The 6,764-nt window shown below is 36.6% G+C and overlaps 1 pseudogene; it reads left to right on the forward strand.

The window, feature by feature from the left end:
• Positions 1-212: 212 nt before the first annotated feature.
• Positions 213-1,840, forward strand: LOC104870988 (annotated as a pseudogene).
• The last annotated feature ends 4,924 nt before the right edge of the window (positions 1,841-6,764 follow it).

Here is a 6,764-nt window from a genome sequence, read left to right on the forward strand (position 1 = left end):
TTAAGTGGGACTAAGTGATCTCCCGCGAAGAGATCATCCAACATAGCCACCCAGTGAAAAATACCATGCTAGTTCTCAGTACATCACAAAACGAATTCAAAAAACTTTCCAGAACAAAACTAAACTAGCAAGTCACCAGGTCCAGACTGGTCAACATGTGAATTCATTCTAACTGAAAATGTCTAAAGGAGAAGGGGAAGTGGGAAGGGTAGGGAAAAGGAAATAAGGGAAAAGAAAATATATGGGAAAAGGAAAAAATGGTGACTCGACATTCTGGGAGCGCCCCCTACCTGGGCCCAGGTGGGATTCCAGAGCTGCAGGGCGGAGCAAGAGCAGGGGAAAAAGATCAATCTACCTCACTTCCTCAGTGGAAATCTAGTCACTGTGATGCAGTGGTTAGTGTATTGTCAGCTTGAAATAATCATGAACTTCTAAATGTGATAAGAAACATCTGGCTGAAGCATTTGACAGAATATCCAGCATTCAGTCAGCGTGTGCTTGTGGAGTTCATCCTATGTGCTCACGACCGTGAAGGGTCCGTGGGAGAGAGGGAGGACCCTTACTACTGCAGGCTGCTCAACATCACGAGTCCAGTTCCGAATGAGGAAATTGAGGCATTCAGTCTTTCTGAAGATGCTACATCAGAGCTCTCTGAGGACCAAGTTGTTTGTGTGAGCGTCTGAGTTCTCTACCTGATTGTTATCACCAGTCTAGGGGTATTCTACGATACCGGTGACGTGGGTTTCCAGAGGAACATCACAGTGAAGCTTAATTAGGCAGAACAGGAGGAGGCCTCTTCATTCCTCACTTTAGTCCTGCGAGCTGTGGCATTCAGGTGAACAAGCTGTGGTACAAGCCTGTGGAACAATCCATCTTACCAGAGAGCTTGGCAGGAACCATAGTGCGGGAGAGCCAAGACCTTCTTGGTCTCGTGTCAAGAAACCGTCACAAAGTAACAGTCCGTGATAGAGGGGAGTTCTCAGAGTCATTATGGCTGGGGAGAGTGCGCTGCCACATCAATATGTAGAAGGTGTGGAGGGAGTTGGTGGTTTTATTTGCACTATTCAGGAAGGCGATGCCCTCTTACATAACCTTCACTCTTGGCCTCAGCAACTTGTTGATCATAGGAGGAATCTCCATGAGGAAGATGCCTTATTGAAGGAAGAAAGCAAGGTCTGTGGTGACTCTGTCTTTGTGGGTGTTGTCGATACTTAGCGAAATGTTCCTGCGAAATTACTGAACTTCTATAGATGGACTGTGGAAGCAACCAGCTTCAATTTATTGCTGAAGACAGATGGTGACTGTTCTACAGACTGAGAAGCTACACTTAATAGAATTGCCCAGAAGAATCTGGATGGGTCTAAGTTTACCCAAGAAAACTAGTAGGTAAAGGTTTGACTTTTTCTACCACTTCCTTGAGTCATTTGGGACATTGTGGGCAATGGGGCCAGTGTGTGACCCACGTGCCCTTGACAACGTGTTTCTGCCATTTTAGAAGCGTTTAATATTTCTTATCTGAACAAACCAAAATAACAATGTCAGCACAGAGGGATAGGTGGCAGTGAACTCATTAAGTTTTCTTTGTAAGCCTTTCTGACAGCTTCGTGAATTCTGGGAAGAACCTTGGGGTCGGGCTCAGGTGAGCACTCTCCCAGCCTCCTGGCCTTAGCTTTCCCCTCTGTACAAAGAAGGTGAAGCCAGTGATTGACGAGGTCACCCCTGGCACTGCCATCCTGTGACTGTTACAATGTGTACCTTGTTACACACACGACCACCAGGCATGGGAAGGTAAGTTAAATGAGCAAACGCTTTGGTCTACTCATAACACACTATGCACTCCTTTCCAAAGACAGGCTGCGGTAAATAGTGGATGTTTTGATTATGAAAAGTAGTTTCTTTTAAGCTTTAGCTGGAGGTACAGCAATAGTGGGCTTTTTCCCACATATATGATGTGGTCAAATATTTTTCTATCTAAAAATCATTCCTGTAAAGCTGTGTGTTTTTGTGCAACTCGTGATAATAAATGTTTAGAATATTTTAGAATAAAAAAACAAGAAAAGGAAAAAATGGAAGCAGTCTTTGTAAATAGGGAAGAGTGAAGGGGGTAAAGGGAGGACCGAGGAATAGGGGAAAAAATAAGAACCAAGATACTTCATGTAAAGGTACAAGATCCCAATGATGAACATAACTGTACTGTTTATCTTAAATGTAGCAATAAACTTAATAAAAAACTAAATAAAGGAATACTATTTGATCCAGTTTTTAAAAAAAGCATGTAATGTTATTATGTATTATTTTAGATGAACATGCAAAATAGCTGCAATTAATTTTTCAAAGATAATTGTGGACTGAATACTAGTAAGAACACTTCAAAAATATACCTGAATATACAGAGATACATAAAATATTAAGAAATTAAAGTTAGCAATGTATTAAAAATAATAATAAATGTAGGTTTTTTGTGATGTTCAAGTTTGAAAAATAGTTTAACATTTGAAAAATCTATAAATCACTATCCTAGAAGATTAAGGAAAAAGAACCATTATGTCAATTTATATTTTTCCATTTTTGGTATTGCTGTACATATTTGAATGGTATATTTTAGTTCAGTTCTCTCCAGTTTGCAGATAATTTCTCAGAAGATCAGCACATTTACCAGTTATCAAATTGCCTGCCCCTTGGAAGGGATGGAAAAAAAAAAGGGTAAAGAAAATATCTAAGTCCTTCTAGAAAGGTAGATTGCCAATGCCAGTCAAAGTTCAAATTGATTCAAATCAAGTTTCTTATGTGGCACAGAATCATTAGGCAACATACGATGATTAAGATTGCTCTAATGACCAATGAAGCAGATTATATGTCTTATTAAAATGCAATTTATATTTGCAGAAATGATAAATTTAACTGGATTTGCCAATTAACAGAGGAGATCTAACTGTATTGGGAAGTGGAACATAGTGAAAATTTATCGGACACATAAGATGGAGAGAAAGGTACTTCACCAATAAGGCCAAATACTGTAGGAGATCATTCTGCTGACCTATGCCTGCCCGCATGAGCCCTAAATGTCTGTGTTCTAACCTACAGCAGGGCAGACTCAGAAAAAGGGCAGACAGGAGGGGAGATTAGCATTCAGGAGTGCCTCCCACGGCCTCAGCTTTTGACAGACGTTTTAATAACTGTAAGTAGTATGACTGTTCAGAATTTATATGAAAGGAGACTGGATTCTAGAGAAGTTAAATCACTTGCACAGCGTGACCCAACCCAGATATTACAATGCTATGCCAAATTTTAATTCCAGCTTTGTATGACTCCAAAGTCAAATGTTTTCACTGAAATAATTCAAGAGAAAAATAGTCCATAATACCCTTTTCCCCATAATGAGAATAAGTATTACATAAGCATTTGATACACAGTAAACAAATATTTCATTCAGCTGACTTCAGTTGAAAACAGGAAAAGAAAATGTCCTATTGGTTAAATACAAGGAAGAAAAGTAACTAGTGAAGATGATTTCTCTGGTGTGCATATATATTTAAGCATTAAATAAAATGAAAACAGTCAAGATTAATACCCTTTTCCCCATAATGAGAATAAGTATTACATAAGCATTTGATACACAGTAAACAAATATTTCATTCAGCTGACTTCAGTTGAAAACAGGAAAAGAAAATGTCCTATTGGTTAAATACAAGGAAGAAAAGTAACTAGTGAAGATGATTTCTCTGGTGTGCATATATATTTAAGCATTAAATAAAATGAAAACAGTCAAGACATCTATCTCTTGATAGTCAAAGTCTTACAAATTTATTCCTGGATATATATATATTTTTTTTTTTCCTTCCTTCTTTTCTCTCTCTCTCTCTTGTTCTCTGTCTCTCTCTTTCTCTCTGAAAAAATCCCCACATAAATGTATATGTAAATACATATAAATAACAGACATATCCCCTCTACAATGTTAAGAAATCATGATTGTAACATTTATCTGGTCAATTAAAAATTACATGCCTTACATTTAAAAAAGTTGTTCTGGTCCCTTTTTTGGGAAAAATCTGTCTTTGAGGTGATTATTTACAATAATGTTTGTAGGTTGGGATTATTGTCTTTAAAGCAGAAGAAGAAACAAAAAAGTGGGTTTTTTCCTACCGAGAACTGTTTAGCTTGAATGTCTATGCAGTTTATTTTTCTCATATATTTAGTGAACAATCTATATGGGTAAGGAGATGTCTGATCCATTAGGAATTTATCTTTGCAAGCCCTATCTTTTCTCCATAGTTAGAAAATATAGTTTTGCTATAATACTCATTTTGAAAACACAAGTTGTTCCAAAGCAACTGACAATCCGGAAACAGTTTAAATGTAAGACTAACTTTGATCTGTTCATGTTCAGTTTCACCTGTGAGAATCCCTAGCTGTACACAGAAACCTCTACATGTTGAGGGGAGTACACAGTGCAGGACACACGGTGCACACTCCCCAAACATCTGCCAGCTCTCTCAGTTCGTCATGTTTTATCCCATGCATTTTGCTATTATTTCACACAGTTATAAACTTTTCTATGTTTAAAAAAAACCCACAGCACTCACTCATTGTCATAAACATGTCTAAGCAAAATGCCAAGCACTGCATGTAAAAGAAAAATATAAGATACAACTATGACATAGGAAAGGTTTTCAGAGAAATGAGAGCATTTGTGTTATCTTGCAAGTAAAAGGCATAAAGGGACTCAGACTAATCAGAGACTCCACAAAAATGAAAGATATATCCATGCTTGGAAAATTCAGAAGTCTCTATAAAGTCTTTAAGAATAAGTCTATAGAAAGAGGGAAAATAGAAAGAATATGGAAGGTGGATTGAAGATCAAACTGTATGAAGAAAAACCTTTCTTTTTTTTTGTACCGGGGATTAAACTCAGGACCTTGCGCTTGCAAGGCAGGCAACAGAACCACTGAGCTAAATCCCCAGCCTCAGCAAAATACATTTTAAGAAACACATTTTCTTAAAAATGATTTTCTCCTTGTTTTATTGTTTCATTTTCCTTATCATTCTATCATCTTGATCTGGATGTATTGTGGGCTTATATTTCTTACATGTTTGGGCTTTGTGGCCTTTTTAAAGTAGAAATTTATATTTGATGATCTTCATATCCCTTCCAAATCTAAACTCTCATGGATTTCTCAAAATGGCAATCTTAATAAATTTACTTATTTATTTATTTTGGTACTGGTGATCAAACTCAGGCTCTTGCACTTGCGAGGCAGGCAGTGGAACCATTGAGCCAAATCCTCAGCCGCATTCAATTTAAAGTAAATGAACAAATAAAATGAGTGAAACTTATCAATTCTTTCAACGTAAGTCCCATAAGTAAATAATTTGGTCAATATAAAATATTCTCTTGGATACTATTATAACTATAGAAATGTTTTTACTCAGATTAAACTTTATACAACATAGAAACTTGTATGCCTTCCATCTTATATCTTCTTTGACAGCTAAACTTTTCTGTAAAACTGGTTTATGGAAAAGCCTTTCATTAGAGTGCTATAATTAGGTAGAACTGGTGCAGCTCTCATTTCTGGAAAAAAACTTACTATAATTTGTTATGATCAATGTAGCAACTTTAGCAGTTTCTTACTATAAAAAACTTGGAAGGATCTGAAGGTTTGACATACTTTCAGGGTAGCAAGTTAGTCTCATGGATGTCATCAGAAGACATAAGACTCATGAGTCAGAGGTAAGGACAATTTATTATCAGAACAGCAGCAGTAGCTGCAGAACCCAGCATTTTTGTTTGGCTCCCTGAGCCTCTCTTCCCGTACTATGATGTGACTAGAACTAGATAATACCTATGTACATGGTAGATTGTATGATAGGAGAAAAATTCTGAGTTTAAGGAGATCTGAGTGTTTTATAGTAATGGATGATAAACATATATGCTTTTTGTCCTAGAGTAGACATCTCTATGTACCAATATGACTCTTGGTCAAAAGATCAGATGCCCACACCAGTCTTTTGGTGGCTCCCAGCCAATCTGCATACCGAAAGAAAAGTGAACACATATTTCTCTCAAACTAACTTTGTTTTTACTCTGTCTCCTCTTTCTTTCACAGATTCCGGTTTGATATTGTTTGTTGACAATCGCTGAATGACTTATTTTATATGAGTAACTTCTTGTTTGAATGCTGTTTGAATCTTTTGTTACAGTCCTATAATATCTCTTGCACTTCTATAATAAAGTACATACATGCTGTTTTGTTAAATAAAGTATAAATTTATGTAAAAGCATTAACAAACTTATAGAAGTTCTTAATGCATTTTTCTCAATACTAGATAATAATGGGAACAATGACTTTATAATAAATCAATTAGCCAGTATTTAAAAAATATCTACAGCAATCCTGGGAGAGGAGATCAAAGTGGGAAGTATTGCAATCTTGGATTTCAAAGTAACAGAAATTTCAAAGTAACAGATTTCTACAAAGTAACAGAAATAGACATGTAGACCGATGGAAAAGAAAACACAGAAGCAGCCCTATGTACCTTTAACCATCTGCTCTTTGGCAGAGGGGCTAAAAAAAAAGTGCTGGAGAAAAGATAGCCTCTTTAACAAATAATGATGCGTAAATGGTTATCTACACGTAGAAGAATGAACCTAGCCCCATATCTCTCACCCTGTACTGAAATCAAGTTGAAATGTGTCAAACACCTAGATATAAAAGCAGAACCACTGAATCTACTGGAAGATAAAATAGATAAAATACTTGAAA

This window comes from Fukomys damarensis, unplaced genomic scaffold (genome assembly GCF_012274545.1).
Source record: "Fukomys damarensis isolate Sample0158 unplaced genomic scaffold, DMR_v1.0_HiC HiC_scaffold_26, whole genome shotgun sequence".
Taxonomy (NCBI): Eukaryota; Metazoa; Chordata; class Mammalia; order Rodentia; family Bathyergidae; genus Fukomys; species Fukomys damarensis.